The 22,141-nt window shown below is 43.3% G+C and overlaps 1 protein-coding gene across 1 annotated transcript in view; it reads right to left on the reverse strand.

Annotated features, from left to right (window-relative positions):
* Positions 1–21,824, reverse strand: part of LOC126260961 (laminin subunit gamma-1) — a 1,198,090-nt gene extending 1,176,266 nt beyond the window's left edge. Inside the window, exon 1 of the mRNA XM_049958485.1 lies at positions 21,735–21,824. The gene's annotated coding sequence lies outside the window, so the exon portion shown is untranslated. The remainder of the gene's footprint in view (positions 1–21,734) is intronic.
* Positions 21,825–22,141: the final 317 nt, after the last annotated feature.

A 22,141-nucleotide genomic window follows, 5' to 3' on the forward strand; every position in this document is an offset into this window, starting at 1 on the left:
CCTGTTTTCAATGATGACTTTTGATGTTTTGTAACTGGCCAATGACTGCCAATAATTAAAAATGTTGTACTATTCAATACTTGCTGGCCAATGAGTGCCAATAATTAGTATAACTAAATGAATTATGTTAATGCTATGCCAATAATTGACTCTCCTTTTCAATGATGACTTCTGATGGTTTAGAACCGGCCAATGAGTGCCAATGTTCACTATAATCAGTTAATTTTATGAACATTATTCTGTCACACTAAATATGCTTTGTAACTGGCCAAGGACTGCCACTGTTTATTGTAATACGATTACCCATGATGCCAATAATTGCTATATTCAGTTAATTTTATGAACATTATTCTGTAATACTAAATACATGGTACAGAAATGTTCAACAACTGGGCTATGAATGCCGCAAACTACTAATGTAATTCTCAATGAAGACTACTATGTGACTTAATGTCCTTCACCTTCTGACCTAACTACCTGGAATTACTGTAATATCCATTTGTCCTGTCTATCCTCATGATCATGGAGCACCATATTTGGTTTTTGCACTGATTCCACGTTGGTGTGCCTTGTAAGTGCGTGGTGTTGACACGACATGCTGTCCACCACCGTGAGCGATGAAGACGTTATTATGGTTCCACTGTTTGGTGTACCTGATGTACTGCCAAAATGATAACATGGAATATTATTACGACATTCAGTGTCTTGGCTACGCTGATAAACACTTCTGGGAAAATAACTTCCGTTTGTCTCACTTGGTGTTGTACTTCTGTGGAAAGATATAGACTTTCAGTGCAGATGCGTGCAATCTAAAGTGCTACAACCATGACGCATTCCTTCCTATTCCTTTCTTAATTCTTGTAAAAAGAAAGAGTCATATACAGTGCGTGTGCATTTCCTTTCAATTGTTAATAACATCAGTTGTCCTGAAATTACTAAAGACTTCTATAGTGCATGTGCACTTTATTACACTCCTTGATTTGTTTGTTTGTCGTAAAAATATTAGAGAGTTTTACAGTGCGTGTGCACTTTATGCCATTTGTAATCGTTATGTATACATTTTGTGGTTCTCTGATATGTTCCGTATTACAGTGCGTGTGCACTTTTGTCATTTATTAATACATTTTGTGATTTGATGATATATTCTGTACTACAGTGCGTGTGCACCTTTGTCATTTATCAATATGATTTGTATTCATTGTATATACATTTTGTGATTTGCTGATATATTGTCAACTGCAGTGCATGTGCACTTATGTCACTTGTCAACATGATTTTTACCATTGCGTTTATTTGTTATGAAAATGCTAAAGAGTTTTTCAGTGCGTGTGTATTTTTGTCATTTTGTTAACATGATTTCTACTCATTGCATATATATATTTTGTCATTACCTGATATGTTCTGTACTACTGCGCGTGTGTACTTTTGCCAATTGTGAATATGTTTTGTATATATTTTGTCTTTGCCTGATATGTTTTGTACTCGGTGCATGTGCACCACATTTAATTCATGTACTACATCTGTATACTCTGTGATTGTAAAGTTGATTAGTTAAAAAAAAATTGTTGCTCATGGCAAGTCCAAATGACTCACCATCGCTGCCAAATTTTTGCCCCCCCCCCCCCAGTGGAGGGTTATGAAACGCGTATGTATTCAGTACAGCGATGGCGAGGCATGACAGAATCTCTGACCAGAGAGTTATTTATCGTTGCTAGTCTGCGCTTGACCGCGCGAGAGTTCAGATGCATGTAGGGAGTCGGTAGTTGCAGTTGCGAGAGAGTAGTTGTACGTAGCGAGTCGCGAGAGCATGTAGTTGCTAGTTGCACTCAGTCAGTGCTAGTAGCACGCGCGAGACAGTCAGAGTTGTGTGTGAGGAGTCGACGGGCGTCGACATGGCCCTCTGGTCAAGATTCAGGACGAGGTATATTTTTTAAATAAGGTAATGAAGCAGCATTGCGCACATCTGATAATGTAATGTATCTTAACTGTAATTAATTTGTCCAAGAATCGCCCCAATAATAATTTTGTTTTCAAAGCAATTTTTTAAGAAAACAATCATTTGAATTGAAAGAAAGTTTCCCATGCATTTCCTTAAAGAAAAGTTTCACTTAAATTCAAAGAATATTTGCGATGCATTTCCTCCAAGCTATGGCGAAAAATAAGAGCAGATGCAGTTTTACTGAGGTAAGAATTTGAGTTTAATTAGTGAACAGGGCTTAAGACCGACATTTCGGTCTATTTGCGTTTTCATTGTCACTGAGATTTCATTATCATTGAATTGTCTTACATTTTTGTGGGCAGCTTACATTTGGCTCAGATTGCTATTTTTCATTTATTGTCATTGTCATTAAATTCAATTGCTGGGAGGTTACACTTAGCTCTATGTCCATTTGCATTTGAATAAGAATAATTTTGTGGGGAGGTTACACTAGGTTCTATTCTCATTAACATTTAAATATTGTCTTTCAAAATTTTGTGGGGAGGTTACAACACAGATTGTTCAAGACAGTACTTTCATGGTAATCTCCTGGAAGGAGAAGAAGAGGAAGGCCGCGGAATGTGTGGCTAAGTAGTGTCCAAGAAGTGATGGAGAAATGACGAATGGAAGAGAATGAGGAAGAATAGCGATATCGAGGCATTTAGCGACAGATATGCAGGATGGCGCAACAAGGAAGGAAGGAAGAATCGTGAACATTAGCTCTAGAGAACATGAGGACGCTCGGGCGATGCAGTTTCAAAGCTGGAATGAGTTGCACACGGAGATAAAAGGATCGCGATCACGGACAGAATTGGGCGGAGGTGTCAGCCAATTTCTTCATTCATTTCTCCATCCATTCAGAGCCCCGTCTGGACGGGGACAGCGTCAACAGGTCCACGTGCCTAAGGGGACGGGTATTAAAAAACAGGAGACGGGGCTTTAATATGTATAAGAGCGCGGTGCCTTCCTTATGCGGCCAGCTGTCCCATTACGACGACACGAAATGACAACGGCCTAATTGGTCGGCGGTCGGCTGCGCGGCTCACCAGCGCAGACCCATTTTTCAAGCTGTCAGAAGAGCTGTACCTGTCGCGTCGCGTAGCGCCGGGCCGATAGCGCGAGGTCTGCAGCCGGCGCCGCGCCCACGCTAACTGCTGCTGTCCTACACTGCACTACAGTACAGTACAAAGTACACAGCATTCCTCTGGACAGTCATATAAAAGATGGTGCGAGCGGCGGGGGACAGCGTTCTCTGGCATTCATGACGGCTGCTGGGGAATATAACCGCCACGTTGTTCTAGTGGGTAGCATGGCTACCTACTAGCAGCGAGGCTTCGCATTCGAGACCTGATGACGTCTCCCGTGCCTTCTGTGTCATCTACAATGCCCGACAAAAAAGCAAAAGCATCCAGAAAACATAGCCGAATATCAATGTAGGATCGTACATGTACATACCATTGGTAGGCCTGATGACTATAAACTGAAGGAAAAAAATCACGAAACCAAGGAGGAGTTGTGCGACATAAACGATAATTGGTAGACGTGTTTCTGCACCTGAAACATGATGTCTGTTCATATTTCGTGTCAGTCGCTTAAGAGTGGCACTAGTAACTCCACCATGAGGGTGCAGATCTGGTCTACTTTATACACGCCCGCCACCCGGAGTGGCCGAGCGGTTCTAGGCGCTACAGTCTGGATCCGCGCGACCGATACGGTCGCAGGTTCGAATCCTGCCTGGGGCATGGATGTGTGTGATGTGCTTAGGTTAGTTAGGTTTAAATAGTTCTAAGTTCTAGGGGACTGATGACCTCAGAAGTTAAGTCCTACAGTGCTCAGAGCCATTTGAACCATTTTATACACGCTGTAACGGTCCCGAGCGTCATTTACCTTTGAGACTGGACGTAGTGACTTCATGTTAGTCAAGAATGCTTTTAAAGTGACAAAGACGGCATTATCGGCACCTGATTGAATTTGAACGAGGTCGTGTAATATCGCTACGAGAAGCTGAATGTTCCTTCTGCGATATTTCAGAAACACTTGGCAGGAATGTGACCACAGCACATGATTGCTAGCAGTAGGGGTCGTGAGACTGTACGGTCGCAAGAAGATCGGGTGCGCCCGGCCACGTGGCGCTAACGAGAGGGAAGGCCATCGTGTTCGGCATATGGCTCTGGCACATCGTTCTGCATATGCAGCAGCAAAAAAATGGTTCAAATGGCTCTGAGCACTATGCGACTTAACTTCTAAGATCATCAGTCGCCTAGAACTTAGAACTAATTAAACCTAACTAACCTAAGAACATCACACACATCCATGCCCGAGGCAGGATTCGAACCTGCGACCGGAGCGGTCGCTCGGCTCCAGACTGTAGCGCCTAGAACCGAACGGCCACTGCGGCCGGCGTGCAGCAGCAATTTGAACAGCAGTTGACACCACAGTGACGCTACGAACTGTCACAAATCGGTTATTTCAAGAACAGCTACGAGCCAGATGCACTGCAGGGTGTTTTCCACTGACCCTAAAACGCCACCATTTCCGACTTCATTGGTGTCAAGCGAGAGCTCATTGGAGGGCAGGGTGGAGGTCATTTGTGTTTTCGGATGAAGGCTAATTTTGTGTCGGTGCCAGTGATGGCCGTGTGTTGGTTAGGAGGAGGTCAATTGAAGGCCTGTACCCAACCTATCTGCATGCTAGACGCCCTGGATCTACACCTGGACTTATGGTTGGCATTGCGATTCTTTACGACAGCGGGAACACTTTCGTGGTTATCCCACTCATCCTGACTGCAGAATTGTACGTCAGTCTTGTGATTCGCCCTGTTGTGCTGCCATTCATGAACAGCATTCCAACGGGTGTTCTCCAACAGCATAACGCTCGCCCACAGACCGCTGTTGTAATCCAACATGATCTGCAGAGTGTCGACGTTTGACCTTCGGCTACTCGATCACCAGCTCTGTCTCCAATCGAGCGTATGTGGCAGAACATCGGACCGAAACTCTCATCCACAACCAGCACTGACCGTCCCAGTACTGATCGGCCAAGTGCAACAGCCATGGAAATCCATAGCACAAACTGACATCCGGCAACCGTACAACACAATGCACGCTCATTTGCATGCTTGCATTCAACCTTTTGGCGGCTGCATAAGTTATTAATACCAGCATTTCACATTTGCAACGGCTTATCTCGCAATTACATTAACTTCTGATCTTGCAATGTTAATCATTTAAGTATGGTACCTAGAGAAATCAATACCCGAAATTTCTTTACTCTACATTAATTATTTCTTGGTGCTGCGATTTTTTTCCATCGGTGAGTTGCAGTTTTTTGTGACATTTAGAAAGACCACCAGTGTACATTAGTGATACACGTGTTTAGTGTTATCACCAGATCTGCTGGGTTACATAACGGGAGTGAAAAGGGTCGGATGTTGAGTGACCACTGTGAAGTACATCGAGATGCCACATACTCGACTAAGAAACCGTTGTCAGCACCTGACACAGTTTTAAAGGGACCTCTTTGTGTGTCTCCGTTTAGGCGGCTGGTCGAATAGTGCTATCCATTCGGATGTGGCAATTGCCCAATGTTGGTCTGTGTGCGAACAGGAGGGTGGACGGAGGCCTACTTGACGTCAAGTTTACGGTCAATCACGTCTGACCACGACAAGGAGGATCGCCGTGTTGCGCACCAAGAAGATCGTAACCCCTCCACATCCGATAACAGGTACTGGATTCCCCAGTACATTCTGTCTCATCCCACTCCATTAGTCGGGGACCAGCAGCAGCTGTACTAGGGAACTACCTTTCGATATGTAGGCTGCTGTTAGCATCAAAACACAAACGGCTCCGTTTGAAATGGTGCCGTGATCGGGAAACGTAGACTGCTGATGAACGACGTCTGATTGTATTCACCGGTGAACTGCGATTCTGCACTACACCGGGTGGTCATCGTCGGCGGGTATGGCGGTTAGCTGCGAACAGTTCCCACACATCCAATATTCTGACGAGGCACAGCATTGTTACTTGTGGCGTCATGGTTTGGAGAGGCATCAGGTTTGACTCCAGGTAAAGGCTGGTAGTGATTGAGGGAACTCTGACGGCTTAACGGTACGCCAGGGACATCCAACGTCCTCGTGTGTAGCCTCTCATGCGGCAGCATCGTGTTACCATTTTCAACAGGACAATGCTCGTCCACACATGACACATGTCTCTATGAACTGTGTGTGTCATGGCGAGAAACTCCTGTAGCCAAGAAGATCCCCAGATCTGTCCCCGATAGAATGCGAGTGGGGCCAGCTTGGACGTCAACTTCATCCCGATGCAGGTATCGGAGGTATCAAGGCCCAGTTTAAGCAGTTGTAGGCCAGGTTGGCTCAAGTGAGGATACAACAGCTTTTGACGCCCTTCCCAATCGAAACAGTGCATGCATCTAGGCGAGAGGGTGTTCAATGTCACACTGATAAGGCGGCGCTTATTGCGGAGTTCCTTGTAAATTAGGCTTGATTTTGTTATCACCTGGAATAACATCACATTCCCTCTCAACCCATGAAGTTTCATTTCGCTTCCTCTTCCGTTCTGAGCACCTCAATTTTTTGTCATGCAGTGTATATCTCTAATGGTGTTCTTTCAGCGTCTTACGACTAAGACGCACCTGTGTAAATCCTCCCTTCCTTCCTTCTTCCATTTGTTGTCCACATTAAACAATGCCCAGTCCAAGTAATTAACAAGCCAAAGTCTTTTATGAAGATTTGAGTGGAGCGAACGTTACAATAAACTTTCATGTTTACTTAGCTTGTCATGTTGAGAGTGTTCCAGTTCTTGTTGTCTAGGGGTCTGATTCTTGAAGCCGAAAATCTGACATCAGGTCCTCGCGGTTGGTTTGAACTAAATAAATTGGAAGATTGTTATTGCAGAATGTTTTACGTAAATATATTTTCCACTGATTTTCTCACATTTTAGTATATCATACAGCATTTTGTTTCTTCAAATTAACGAAGTAGAAATTATATTGTTCGCACCTGTTATACAAAAATACGTCCGATCACATCAGAGGCAAGCTTACGACTCTCAAACTCCGCGGAAATAACAATATTCCAAAGGGTTTATAATTTTTCTTAACAAATTCCTAGTAGTTTTCGGTACGTTATTAATTTCGATTATTATTTCATAAATGAATCCAGATATAAACATAGTAAATGTGGTGTCACCACCAGACACCACACTTGCTAGGTGGTAGCCTTTAAATCGGCCGCGGTCCAGTACTATATGTCGGACCCGCGTGTCGCCACTGTCAGTGATAGCAGACCGAGCGCCACCACACGGCAGGTCTAGAGAGACGTCCTGGCACTCGCCCCAGTTGTACAGCCGACTTAGCCAGAGATGGATCACTGACAACTACGCTCTCATTTGCCGAGACGATAGTTAGCATAGCCTTCAGCCACATTTGCTACGACCTAGCAAGGCGCCGTATTCAATTGATATTGAGATTGTATTAATGTATCATCAAGAGCGATGTTCTACAAATGTGGATTAAAGTTAAGTATTCCAGAAGCTACGTACATTTCTTTATAGCATTCATTATGTATCCTGTTTCAGACCTCACGCCAGCCTGCGTGAGTTTAAGCGCGTGCCTTTCGGCTTCCTCTCATTGTGTCTAGGCTGTCTTGTCTAGACACAACAGTAAACAGTACAGGATTGTGTAATTAATAACAGAGATTTTAAATGTGCAAATAATTCGTAATTTCAAATGTTTCTAAAAAAATAAGTTTAATTGTAAATGCAGAACTAGTACTTATCGATTATAACATAGCAACTAAAATATTTTATAAAATAGTTCCTTTTCATAAATTCTAACTTGAAACATAGCATACTGTATATAACATTATATGAAAGTTTTCAGAAAAGCAACTGAGATAATATTAACCTGTCCAAAAGTCGAAAAGTAATACTGGTATCGACACCTACTGTTGAGGAAAAATAGTGCTAGAGGAGGATGTCTTGTTACAACTGGCAGGCACACAAAATTAAAATCGATTCAAACGGTCGTCATTGGAACGAATCGAAGGAAAGAGAAAGGTATTGTCAAATGCAAGTATGTAAAAGTAGATTCATTCTGGACGTCGACATACCGTTACGGAACGTCATCGACAAATGGTGGTATGTTCACACTAGATTGAGCGTCGACACATCACTTTATTAAGCCAAGTACTGAACAGCCATCTTGTGGTTATGAGATACCATCCGCGATACAAGAAGTTGGAATATATTATCAGAGTTAAGGCACTAGAAACGATTAGCGTTATTAATAGCGAAGCAAAATTAATAACCGATATTTTTGGCGACTGTAAGACTGAGTACTTCTATGATCGAGAAAATATGTAGCCTACATACATATGAAGCCTACATATCAAACAAAATATGTAGCCTACATACATATGTAGCCTATATTCAAACAATATTTATAGGGTAACGCACTGCGCCTTCTTACTCTGCCCCCTATTCTTTTCACAAGACCTCAAATAATTATATATTTCTCCTTCAATGCAACTATTTAAAAAGTATTTTTAATTAATATTGTTTGACTTCTTTATTTTCTTATCTCTTCGTCCAGACATTATAAAACCTGAACCCTTCTGGCTTTCATATATTTGGCCTTTCTGTGTCAGAACACACAGACGAAATATATCAACGTCATTAGGCAACCTTCAAAATGTCACGAATACAAAACAAATCAAATAGATTTAGAAGACATCAGATACAATATTACGAGTACATCATGAGTGAGCGAGGCGAGATTACGCTAACTTCCAATGCTAGCAGATGACACCATCGTCCCTTCGCCGAAGTCAACGTAAAAACTTCCTTCCCGCTAAGTCTTGATAGTGACATTGCGTTCCATTACAGTCTGTACGAGTGTCGCCATCTGATACGCACTGCGGAATGTTTTGACGTTCTGTTTCATTCCGTATCATAAGGTTCAGTTAGTATCACCCTTTATTTTTTCAATGGAGGAGGCATCGAGCAATGGAAGGATGCTAAGACTGACTATGCACAATCGCTCTAAATGAATTGTGTGTGTCTGAAACCACATCCAAGGAATCGAATTAGTAACTAATGCAATTGTAAGGATGAGGGGAGAAACGAATTAGCAATTAAGGCAACAGGAAGGGCTAAGGGGAGGCATAGTCTTACATGATGTACCAAGCGCTACATCATGTAGTATAGTTTTATGATATAAGAGTAAATGTGGATGCAGCTATGAGTCTGAAGCAAGTTGAATGAATGTAGATTATCTCCTCATTGCCTAAGACATTACCTACATAGCACATCACACTGTTTGAGGACCAGCGTTTCAAAAACTTATTGAAGGTTTTTGTAAATCATCTATGTAACTACTAAAGGTACGTGTTTTTTTACCAAACTGGTTTAAAACATCGCCAAAGACTGCAGTTTCGTTTCTTTTTGTTTATGTCCGGAAGTGTCATCAGCATGTCCATTTGTCAGATATTCCAACTTAGGGAACTGTTGATTTTGGCCTAATTCACTTTGAGTTCCAGGGAAAACTCAATATTTCATACTGTTGCTCATAAGTGTTTATTCTCTGCAAATCAAGTGAAAACAGGTTTAAAAAAAAGAACAGTACATAGGAACCAATACATGACAAATACGTAAGCAGGCGACACTCCTGCATGTAAACAGAAAACAGACGAAAATGAAATAATAACTGGCGATGTTTTAAATTAATAAAACGGAAAATATAGTAAGATACATAGAAATTCTTAGTAATTGACAGAGCGATTTGAAACACCATACAGCATCTACGGGCACTATGGCCACGCAAATAACCAAGTAATGAAACTCTTCCACTGTTTTACTTCATTCTACGTTTCAGTTTTACTTCTTCCCTATATTAAGTTCTTCTGCAGCGAGTACCTTAACGCGTGGTCGGTTCATTGTATTAATTTTATAGAGAGAGCCACAGCATATCATAGATGCTTCTCATCCTATCATTTTACATTTATAAGGAAACATACATTACGCTGAACTGGTGCATTAGTCTAAGGAAAGGTTGGGGTTCAAACCCCTGTTCGGTTCTCCGCAGTCAGACACTACATGTTTCGCCTAAAACACTTGAGGTAAACATTAGGATGTTTGATCCAACAATGTCACAAAATCGCCGCGACCGTTTTCCTAGTTTCATTTTGCATAATTGAGAAAATTTCCCGTCAGCGTCCTCATTCTGCTGTTAATTGGCACCGCAGACTGAACTTCATTTAAAAAAATACAGTAAGGCATATCTATTCATTCACCATATGCACTGCGGTCTCTATGACATTGGCAGATACAGGGAATGTGAACGGATTAACAATAAATTTTTCACATTAATCCGATGACGTTTCTTTACGTCGCACTGTCTAATTTCAGAAACAAACTATGTGGAATGGAGAGTACAGTTAGTTGCCAAGTTTACACGAAATCACTGTAATGACAGATAGTGCGCTCGGTTTGGTATTCGTTGTTCCTATTAACAGAGTCAGTGTTTATTCGGGATGTGTGAGTGGAGGATGATCATCTCTTGGACTACAGGGATTCGAACCTGTTACCTCCTGGTCCGTTGTTGGCATTCTGCGTGCGTTACTGACCTCGAGCACTGACGGTTTCGTACATAGCCTTGTAGGTAAACGACTGGACACTGCGACCAGCCAGGGTGTGATGTGTTTACTGGAAAACCACTTACATGATTTTATCTTGATTACCTAACTTATCGAACTAAGTACCGCACGCTAGTATTTCATCACGAGAACACACAGGACGTAGTTTACGAGTCGTTTAGATAGCGGATGTGCTTCCTATCTCTCTCTCCACGTCTAGCGCTTAAAATAACTTTACTGTCAGGAAGTCCATCCGGTCATGGAACACACAGCCAATATATATGACGAAGTCTTCAGCACTTTCGGAGCACTTTTCATGACATCCAGGAAAATTCTGATAGAAGTGCATTGTGTAATATATTTGCTTCGTACCTGTTTACACTGCACCCTTTTCACATCTGCACCTACATAAGAACTCTTTATGCCAACTTATGGTGGTTTGTGTTGGAGGAAAATGGTAAACCAGAACGGTATGAAGGAAGAGAAATTGCCGATAGGCTCTATTGTTCCGTACACGCAGGACAAATATTGTGGCGAAGCACCTAGCCTTTCTTTGAATCTTCTCTATTTCCTCGGGTAATCCAGTGTGGTAACAGCCACAAACCGCTAAACAATATTCAGGAACTGTCCGGACGACGGTTTTATAAGAGATTTACCAGTAAAACTTTCAGCGTTGTTACCTCCGTGAACAGGCTTAGAGAGTTCCAGAGAGTTACAACCATTGTCTGCCATAACGTCTATATACTACTATCTGATCAAAAGTATGCGGACAATCCTATGGAATGTGGAATTGAGCGCTAGATGTTACGAGAGGCGACCAGCCAGTATAAAAGGAGGCGGGGCGTATTGTGTTGTTAATAGAGAATCAGTTACAGCAGCGTGGATCGGTCAGGACGGCCGAGCGACTACGAACGTGGACTAGTCATTGCATGTAACGTGAGAACAAATCCATCAGGGACATTCCAGCCCTTCTAAAGCTGCCCCGTTCGACTGTTCGTGATGTGCCTCAGAAGTGAAAACGCGAAGGAACAATACAGCAAAGCCAAGACCATGTACACCTCACGTACTGAAGGACTAGGGACCGTACAGCTTTGAGCACGATTATTGTAAAAAAATAGCATGAAATCAGCGGAAGGAATCACTCATGAGTTCGGAATTGCTACCAGCAGTCCAGCTAACACAATAACTGCAACCCGGGAGTTAAAAAAAAAATGTCGTTGAGCAACTCCTCATAAGTCACACATTTCTATACTCAACGGTAAGCGACATTTAAGGTCGCGCAGAGCGATGTCACTGGACAGTGGATGACCAGAAACGAGGGATTTGGAGAAATGAATCACGCTGTACGGTGTGGCGACCAGATGGATGGGTTTGTGTTTAGCGAATGCCTGGCGTACCTTACCTGCCATATGTGTAATGCCAACAGTGGAGGTGCTGTTACGGTATTGGTGAGTTGTTCGTGGTTGGGGCATGGCCTCCTTATTTCACTTAAGCAAACACTAAAAGCGGAAGGATATGAACACATTTTACAGCCATTGTGGATTGAGTACAGTAGAGGAACAGTTCGGAGACGATGATTGCACCAGCATGACAATGCACGCTGTCACAAGGTAGCATCTGTGAGATGAAGGTTTGTGGACAATAAGATACTTGAAATTGACTGGCCTGCGCAGATTCCAGACCTGAACTCGGTGGAACAACTTTGATATGAGTTAGAACGTTGACTTTGCTCCAGATCGCAGCGTCCAACATTACTTTATTCTCGGGTTTCGACTCTAGAGGAAGAAAGGGCAGCGATTCCTCCACAGGCATTCGTACAGCCAACTGATGGTGCCTCCAGCGGAGTTCAAACCGTCATAGAGACGAAAGGTGGGCAAAAGTCTTTATTAATGTCCACTAATGGATGTCTGGGCCAACGGTCTTGCTGCAGTGGTAACACCGGTTGCCGTCAGATCTCCGAAGCGCTGTCGGGCTGAGCTAGCACTTCGATGGGTGACCATCCAGTCTGCCGAAAGCTGTTGGCAAGTGGGGTGCACTCAGCCCTTATGAGGCAAATTGAGGAGCTACATGATCCAGACGTCTCGTACACTCGTACACTGAGATACGGCCGGGAGAGCGGTGTGCTGACCACATGCCCCCCCCCCCCCCCTCCGTATCGCATCCAGTGACGCCTGTGGGCTGAGGATGACACGGCGGCCGGTCGGTACCGTAGGATCTTCATGGCCTGTTCGGGCGGAGTTTAGTTCAGTACTGTCTGGGCACTCTTCATCAGGTAGTAATATTTCATGAAGGAACTCTCCTGCCATACTTCTTTGAGATAGGCAGAGTGCTACTTTACGTTCTTCCGATGCTTCTCTATTAACTTCGACGTACTGGATTCTGCGTGTTATGAAGTATTCAGTTCACCAGTTCCGATATCGTGATAAGTGCTTACTTTGCTTATTAGGCGAAGCTTTCAAAGAAAAAACAAGAAGTTTTCAGTGTTTGATATAGATGTTTGGATATCCAAGGAATATCTGCGCGATACGTGTTGTAAGTAGGCTGTTTAGGTTTTTATGTTGGTAATGTCACGTAGCGCTCTGTATGAAAATCACTGACTGTGCTGTGTGCAGTCTGTGGCTGATTTGCATTGTTGGAATTGGCTATTGTAGTGTTGGGCAGTTGGCTGTTAACAGCGCATAGCGGTCCGCAGTTGGAGCTGAGCCGCCAGCAGTGGTGGATGTGGGGAGGGAGATGGCGGAGTTTTGAGAGCGGATGATCTGGACGTGTGTCCATCAGAGACAGTAAATTTGTAAGACTGGATGTCATGAACTGATATATATATATATATATATATATATATATATATATATATATATATATATATATATATATATATATATAATGACTTTTGAACACTATTAAGGTAAATACATTGTTTGTTCTCTATCAAAATCTTTCATTTGCTAACTATGCCTATCAGTAGTTAGTGCCTTCAGTAGTTTGAATCTTTTATTTAGCTGGCAGTAGTGGCGCTCGCTGTGTTGCAGTAGTTCGAGTAATGAAGATTTTTGTGAGGTAAGTGATTCATGAAAGGTACAGGTTATTGTTAGTCAGGGACATTCTTTTCTAGGGATTTTTGAAAGTCAGGTTGCGTTGCGCTAAAAATACTGTGTGTCAGTTTAAGCACAGTCATTTATAATTTTTCTAAGGGAACGTTTCAGTGTGCCTGCACTAGTTTTATTTTTTGGCTGGAAACCTGACTGAATGAGGGAAATGAATATCTTTGAAACTGTATAAGTCTGAAAAGATTTCATAATTTTGTAAGTAAGCCCAGTCTGTGGTTTTTAAGCTGAAATATATGTATTTAACAATACCAGTTAACTTAATAAAATTAGCCTTTTTAGTACTTGTATCATCGTTATCTGTATTGTGCTCGGTGCAAAATTGTACCGAGTCCTTTCCATTCCTCTACCCCCCTCCAGGTTCTCCAACTATTTTCCCTTCTTGTCCTTTTCCTACTATCGAATTCGTCACCCATCACAATTAAATTTTCGTCTACATTGACTTTTTGAATCATGTTTTTCGTATCACAATACAGGGTGTTCGGAACTTCCCGTTAAAAACTTCTAGGATTTGTAGAGGGGAGTGAGTAGATATTCTAATATTTTGAACAGGAAGCCACGTCCGGAAACGCACCGTTTCCGTTCTACAACGGTTTCAGTTCGGATGTATAACGCGTCCACGTCTGCTGAGGGAAGGAGAAAAGTCTCAGAGTTCCTTATTCTGGTATGTAACAGGGTAGAACGCGTGACGCGTACTACGTCAGACGGTCACCTGATGTCGTAATGCATCAATAATGTTCAGCACTCATAATATGCTGGGTTCTTCCTTGCTTTGGAATAATGTAAACACGTATTTTTTAAGCGCTAATACAAACAAATATGATTACGTGATAAATGGATGTTTTGTTATGTTTCTTTTCGAATTGTTACCTTATAATTGTACTACGTTACGCCTAATTCAGTTCCTCAAGCGGAAAAGTTACACATATGAATTGAAACCGTGGTAGAGCGGAAACGGTACTTTCCGGACATGGGTTCCTATTCAAAATATTGTGTACTCACTCCCTGTACAAGACCTAGAAGTTTATAACGGCAATTTTCGAACACCGTTTATATTCTGTCTGGCCTGACGGTGTAGTGATAAAGTACATGCGTGGAAAACGGAAGGTCGAGGGATTGAATCCCGGGCCGCGCGGGGTAACCGCTCGGTGTTTGGCGCCTTGTCACGGTTAGCGCGGCTTCCTCCCCCCCCCCGGTCGGAGGTTCGAGTCCTCTCTTGGGTATGTGTGTGTGTGGTTGTCCTTAGCGTAAGTTAGATTAAGTAGTGAGTAAGCTTGGGGACCGACTACCTCAGCAGTCCCTTAGGCACTTACCACAAATTTCCAAAAAATTGAGTCCCGGTCAGATCACGTAAATTTTTAGTCTGTCTTGATTCCACGTTAAATTGTAGGTTCCATCTCCTCGGTTGGATAACTGGGGTAGGTTAGGGACACACAAGTCGCCAAAATGGCATAAAATTAAGACATGCATCCGGTTCGTCGAGTCACACAAAGAATTATACATTCTTTCAATTCTTCGCATTCTGTGGATGTAGTAGGGGAACAAAACTTACTACTGTGTTGGATGTTGCCTTCACGTTTGACTTGCGTTAAACAGTGGTTTACAATGCAACACATAGTAGCTTGAGCGTATTCCTGCTTCCTTATTCATTATTCGACCTACTTCTGCATTCCCTATCTGATTTTGTGCTGATAACCCTGTACTGACGTAACCAGAAGTCCTGTTTTCCCTGCCCCTGACTTATTTACTTCCCGCAATGTCTTCAACGTATCGACGTCCATTTTTCGATCTACCTACTCGATTAGGGCCAAGTTGTAGGTGTTTGTTTCCTTACAAACAGAACTGTAAAGAGGCGCAGTAAAAGAGTTAATTAGAGGGTTCTAGGAGAAAAGCTCTAAAACAATAGAGTTTTGCAACAATAACTCCCCGTAAAATATGTTCGTGAGTGAGATGGGTACTACGAGCGCTTTGGAAATTGGCTTGCGCAGGTATAGAAAATATATTCAGATTTCATTTTATCCGTGTTTGGTACGTTCTTAAACTACTGTGAGAAAGTTTATTACTATTATCATTGTTATTCACTGATACATTTACGACTTTCAGAGTCAGTCTTCAGGGTCCCTCACGCGTCTGTCGGTATACGTAGCTTATATTAGACGTTTGAGATGCATTGTAACAACAGATGGCAATCAGAGAAAGAGTATACTCATTGTAGAAATGATAATAATTAATAATAAACAACAACACAACATAACCTGTCACTAAATATTAAGTTTTTTGTTTATGGTAGGTTTCGGGTGCTTTTCCCTATCAATTCTACACCTACATTGATACTCTGCAAATCACATTGAAGTGCCTGGCAGTTCGGGTATTTAGCTCACGGGCACCGCTCCTGGGAAAAAAACGATGTGCAGATATATCTGTAGTCCTATGCATCTTACAGTGAATGAGTAAAACTCAGATACAGAGCTCTCGCGGAAAGTGCACAACGCAGGTGCACATATTTCGACATCGACAGTTTTCCAGGAGCAGTCCACGTGAATCAAACACCGGAACTGCCAGCTGATCACACGGCAAAGTCTCCGAAACATATCATAAATGAACAGCTGTCGGTATAGTGACTGGTTGCACTCTGTTTTATTTATATTTGAAACGGTGGTGGAAACAGCTTACCAGCCAAATGCACATCCGCCGATAATTGTAAGATACAAGCTAAATTACAATGAATGAAAACTGAATCAAAATAAGAGGAATAAAAAAGTGTATCTACGATATAGGGCAACAAAGTCTTTGTACAGAAATAAAAGGCAATCGTAAAAATTGTCTGGTATCCGACAGTGATTCGGCTTCCCCGCCTGGCACGCACGTGGAGATGTCAGACTAGGCTGCGAGCGGCGGCTGCGTACCGCCGTCGTAAGGGCAGCCACCGCCGAGATAGGCGCGCGTCACTTGCCACTCACGTCGACTGCTTGTCGCTGAGCCTGTGGCTCGGGTTCGCGACGCGGCTCACTCCTCGCTGCACTTTGTAGGTGTTTGTATCGCGCCACTGCACGGCCAAGTTGACTTAGCTGGTATACGTTCTCGTGCGGTTACTGATCTGGAACTGATGTAATGCTACGCCGATTTCGCTACGGACTTCTTAGCGTTTCGTTCACTTAATGAACTCAGTCGGTCGCGAACTTAAGAACATGTGTTCGTTTCCCTGCGGTTCGGTGTACACAACGGAGCAACTGACGATAAATAGTTTCTACGCATGCCACGCAGGATAGAAAAAATTGAGCTGCCGTTCTTTCGATAAATCGAGACTTCACTCAATTTTTGAAATCTTAAAAATACGCAAACATAATAATATCTGTGATAGGATGCTGGGAGTTTATTCACTATTCTAGTACCTTTGAAACAGACGCAATCGATAACAGAAGGAACTGAGAGAAATTAATAGTGAAGTGGGTATGTGGAATCTTGTCGTCAGAGGATGTCCATCCCAACAAAATTGTCTGGCAAGGCGTTTTGTAAAATAAGAGAGAACTTCTGATTATGAACCTCAAGTACAATATTAAGGCGTGGACGGAGGAGCTGGGAACTGATACCAGAATTCCTACTGGATTATTTTCACAATAAGACAAAAGTAATTCATCGCTCGAAAGTGAATACAACACTGCTAACGGTCTCCCACTCCCCTCCTCTCTCCCTCTCTCTCTCTTTTTCTCTCTCAGGTCAGAGGTTTCCTGCAGGAGGTTGAGCTGCTGCATAACGCTTGCAACACGTGGCGGTGGAGCAGGTACAACGGCGGGAATGTTGCGTGACTTTGCTTTGCATGAGTCCGTGTAATTGTGAGGCGGAACAAGTAATATCCACGCCGCACACGGCGAGAAGGATGCTCGGACGATAAAAAAACGCGAAAGTAAAAATTACACTGAACAAAACCATTACCCGTAAAATTGACGTGCGTGTGGAGACAAAAGCTGTAGAAGTACTGCTATACGAGACGCTTCGTCTATACCGCCTGAGATGCATTAATCTCACATCACGGCAATTCCTTCGCACTTCTAGAGTGTTGTAGGAGAATTCTGCCAACGCGAGACAGCATGAATAATTTGAATTTCAAAAAAATGGTTCAAATGGTTCTGAGAACTATTGGACTTAACTTCTGAGGTCATCAGTCCCCTAGAACTTAGAACTACTTAAACCTAACTAACCTAAGGACATCACACACATCCATTCCCGAGGCAGGATTCGAACCTGCGACCGTAGCGGTCGCGCGGATCTAGACTGTAGCGCCTAGAACCGCTCGGCCACTACGGCCGGCATTTGAACTTCTCTGATGTACGAGGGCCTGCTGACAAGTAGTGGTTCCGAATTTTTAATGTGAAAACTCTTAAGGCTTTTTAAATAAAACAAACGTTATTAAAATTTTACAACTTCATTCTTCATGTCTGCATACCTGTAGCCCTTTACCGCTAAAGAGCTTCGAATGGTGGCGTGTAACATGGCAGTTTGTAACGTAACTACATCGGTGCGCGAGAAAGAGTCTGCTGTAGACGAGGGTCGGCTTTGAAGAGTTCGTTCACACACTGAGTACCCTCTCCTTGTGTTCATTCTCACTGATCTTCCGCCTTACAGTCCCGATTTGCCAGCCACCGTGGCCGAGCGGTTCTAGGAGCTTCTGTCCGGAACCACGCGGCTGCTACGGTCGCAGGTTCGAATCCTGCCTAGGTTTAAGTAGCTCTAAGTTCTAGGGGACTGATGACCTCAGATGTTAAGTCCCATAGTGCTCAGAGCCATTTGAACCATTTGGCCTGTTTACGAAAATATCGCGAAATTCGCCTAATATGCTTTAGTTAAGCTTCAGGAAATGTGGCGAAGTATTCTCAGTCAGGAATTTGAACCCTATTACTCCAGAAAATAACAATTCGCCCTGTACATGATACCGAAACGTAAGGCCAATTTTGAGGCAATGGGGGTGGAAAGGTGAGCCTCTGTCACTTGATTGAGAGGTATCAAGCTGGAGTAAATGTCTCCTTCAGATCTCCACAATGGGAAATTTGCATTTCCTTCCATGGACTGTGACAAAAACATCTAAGTACTGTATCTACTTTAGCTGACTTGTCAGCGTCTCTCCACGAGGTACATTTTAATTTCGCCGTAGCGGATCTCCCTGCTAAAGTGTGACTATACTTATCTAAGATGTCTATACACGACACTTCGTTAATGCTTCGAGATTTAGCAGACATTGTGATCAAAGTACACCATAGTAATACTCTTACACTTTCTCACAAGGATATTATAACGAAATTCTTTGAGATGAATTACACTTGGCGTGATATGTCAAAAACAATGCATATGATTTCTTAATAATCTGTGTAGCTTTTTTACCCTGTTCTGATGCTTCCCGAGATGAAATTGAGAAACACTGAAGACCACAATATACACTCACTCAAAGACTGACCTGTACGATTCTAAAATTGATATCCAATTCTTGTCTACGGCAGAATTCGAACCTGCGACCCTGTTGAAATGGGCTACTTACGTGGCGAACATAGCTAACTGCATCAAATGATGTAATTTTTCAGTTTCTTAAGCGTAACATAACGAATCTTAAAATATTTGGGATTTACAATGTGTAAAATATGTGCCATTAACTATAATAGTTTATTTACTGTTCATGGAACTATACACTTATTTTGCTCATCTTTCGCACCACTATACTATGTACCTATGTAACAAGTGCTGCTTTAATACGATGCGAATTGTAGGGGTTCTCGATAAATCGAGTTCCAAAGTTTTACGAGCCTATTGAATACCATACGAGAGCGCTAACCGTCAATGAGCAGCGTTAGTGCAGCCTGCAAAGTGTCAGACTAGAATTCTGGTACTTCTTCATTCGAGCCTCTTCATTCTACCACCAAACACTTGTATCACCATAACGAAAGGTTTTTCTTCGGAAAGGGACAACAATAACAGTGTTAATCATTGTGGTACTTTCGTGGCGAGATGTACTCTAAATACAATAAGAAATCGTGTTGTAACGAACATATAATTATCGATGCATTCAGGGCTGTACCTGCTTTGCGTAATCTCCATTGTATTTTCCATGCACGCGTGAATATAACGATGACCCCGTGAGCCACGAATAACAGCGAACTGTTTTACTGTCGAATAACTTTTCCATAACTACAATTTTTCACGGCCAATTTCATTACGATTCCAGTCGGGCCTGGTAACCAAGCGGCAAAGCGGGTGACTGGAAACCACGAGGTCACGGGATCTAAACCCGGCAAGACAACAGAAACTTTCAGTATGTCTTTAATCTAACCTTCACGTCTCAACCATAGTAGAAGTCGCTAGGAACGACACGTTATTTGGATTCAGCGTTCAACTGTATTTCCCCTTCACATGGCTGGATAACTGGGGAAGACCACAGACAAGCAAATAGCCAAAGTGGCGTCCAATAGAAAGACTTGTACCTGGCCATTGAATCACAGGTAATTATTATCACGATTCCTAATTATACCTCGATTATACCTAGCCATAAATGTATAACAATGATTACCTTTATTACTATCAACGTTCCTTTCTGAATAAACGTGGTTGTGGAGATATCAGCGCTTGACGGGAGATTAGAAAAAAAAAGTAAATTGGCCAGATGCGACTAGAACTCTCGCTTGAGGATTCCGTACTAATTTTATTATTTTTATAGACTTTTCATCCATTCCAGGAATCGAGAATATCGACGATGTTCGCCTGTTAACATCGATACTGGGAAGATATCGGTCCGGGGATTCCAAAATTCTCAAGAATGTGTTAATATCAAGTTTGAAGTCAGGTAACAAATGAGAAAGAAAAATTATTTTCCTGTGACATAATTAAAAATTAACAATTTTCTGATTACTTTCTTTACTTGTACTGTGAAACCATGGTTTTCGCCAAATTTCGTGATTCTAGGTCAGTGGAATTAGTTTTGATAAGTGAGTTTGCGAGTATCAAAATATGCGACATAAATAGCCATATCTTTTGACTTCATTGGCTTAGAAGCGTACATTTATTACACCACCAAGGGACCAAGACCTCAGTAGGTGACGTAAATTTCTATTTGATACGTCTACCCGTTCTTAGGGAAATGGGATCTTAATAGACGGACGGACAGACAGTCAGTCAGGTAACAAATGACAAAAAATTTTCACAATTTTTGGATTTTTTTGTCTAGGTTTACTGTGAAACCTTGTTTCTTGTCAAATTTCATGATTCTAGGGCAACGGGAAGTACCCTATAGGTTTTGATGAGTGAGGTATCAAAATATGTGACATAAATGGTTGTATCCTTTGATTTCGTTGACTTAGAACCTTCAGTTTTTTGTACCGCTAAGCGACCGTAGATAATATGTGACATATTTATAACATGATATATCTACCCGTTCCTGAGAAAAGGAGTTCTTAAGAGTCGCGTAGGCAGACAGACAACAAAGTGAACCTATAAGGGTTCCGTTTTTACCGACTGAGGTAGGGATCCCTGTAAAGGAGGCATTCGAACGCAGCAAGTACTGAATTCTAGTCTGCCACCTTAGTCAGTTGCACAAACGCCGCTATTCGCGGTTAGCGCTCTCGTACTGGCATTCAACAGGTTCGTAAAACTTTGAACCTCAACTTAGCGAAACCGAGCACATCGTGTTAGAGCAGCATTCGTTAGATCTAAACACGCCCTAGAAACTTGCGAAAGATACCCAAAATCCATCGTTCATTATTTATTAGACTTTCGTGCAGTTTTGATGGAGTCCAGTTGGTGAAACCGTCGAAGGTAGGCGCTCGTAGCACCTGAAGCAACATCGGCACTAAAGACCCTGTCGTCGACGGTGCTTTCAATCGTAATCGGGGATCTTCCTGATGAAGTAACGTGGGTAAGATGGAAGCAACCACTCGAGTTGGGATATCACTGTGCGGGAGAACACTGGGCCGGCCGAGTCGCACACGCGCTGCCGGCGGCACCTGTTGCGGCCGGGACTCACCTGTGGCTTGCCGGTGTCGTCATAGCAACGGATGCGGGCGCCGCGCGAGCCGGGCGCCGGCGCGGCCGAGTCCTCGTAGGGCCCGGCCTGCTGCGCCCGCACCGCCGCGGCCAGCACCAGCGCCGCCGCCAGCGCCGCCCACCACCCGGAGCCGCTCCACATGCCGCTGGCTGCTGTCCGGTCCCGCTACGCGACTGCGCACACTGCTCCGCGAACCGTCCGGCTGGAGCGCGCGCCGCCGACTGGCGCGGGGAGCCCGGCGCGCCCGCCCCGCCGCCGCGGCCCATTCAGCTCCTCCCACGCCGCCAGCGCCGCCAGCCGGCCGCCCATTCAGCCGCACGCGCCCAAACCCACCGCCGCACCTGTGCCTGTACCCGTTTACCGCTACGGCGACGCGCCGCTGCCGC

This window comes from Schistocerca nitens, chromosome 5 (assembly GCF_023898315.1).
Source record: "Schistocerca nitens isolate TAMUIC-IGC-003100 chromosome 5, iqSchNite1.1, whole genome shotgun sequence".
Taxonomy (NCBI): domain Eukaryota; kingdom Metazoa; phylum Arthropoda; class Insecta; order Orthoptera; family Acrididae; genus Schistocerca; species Schistocerca nitens.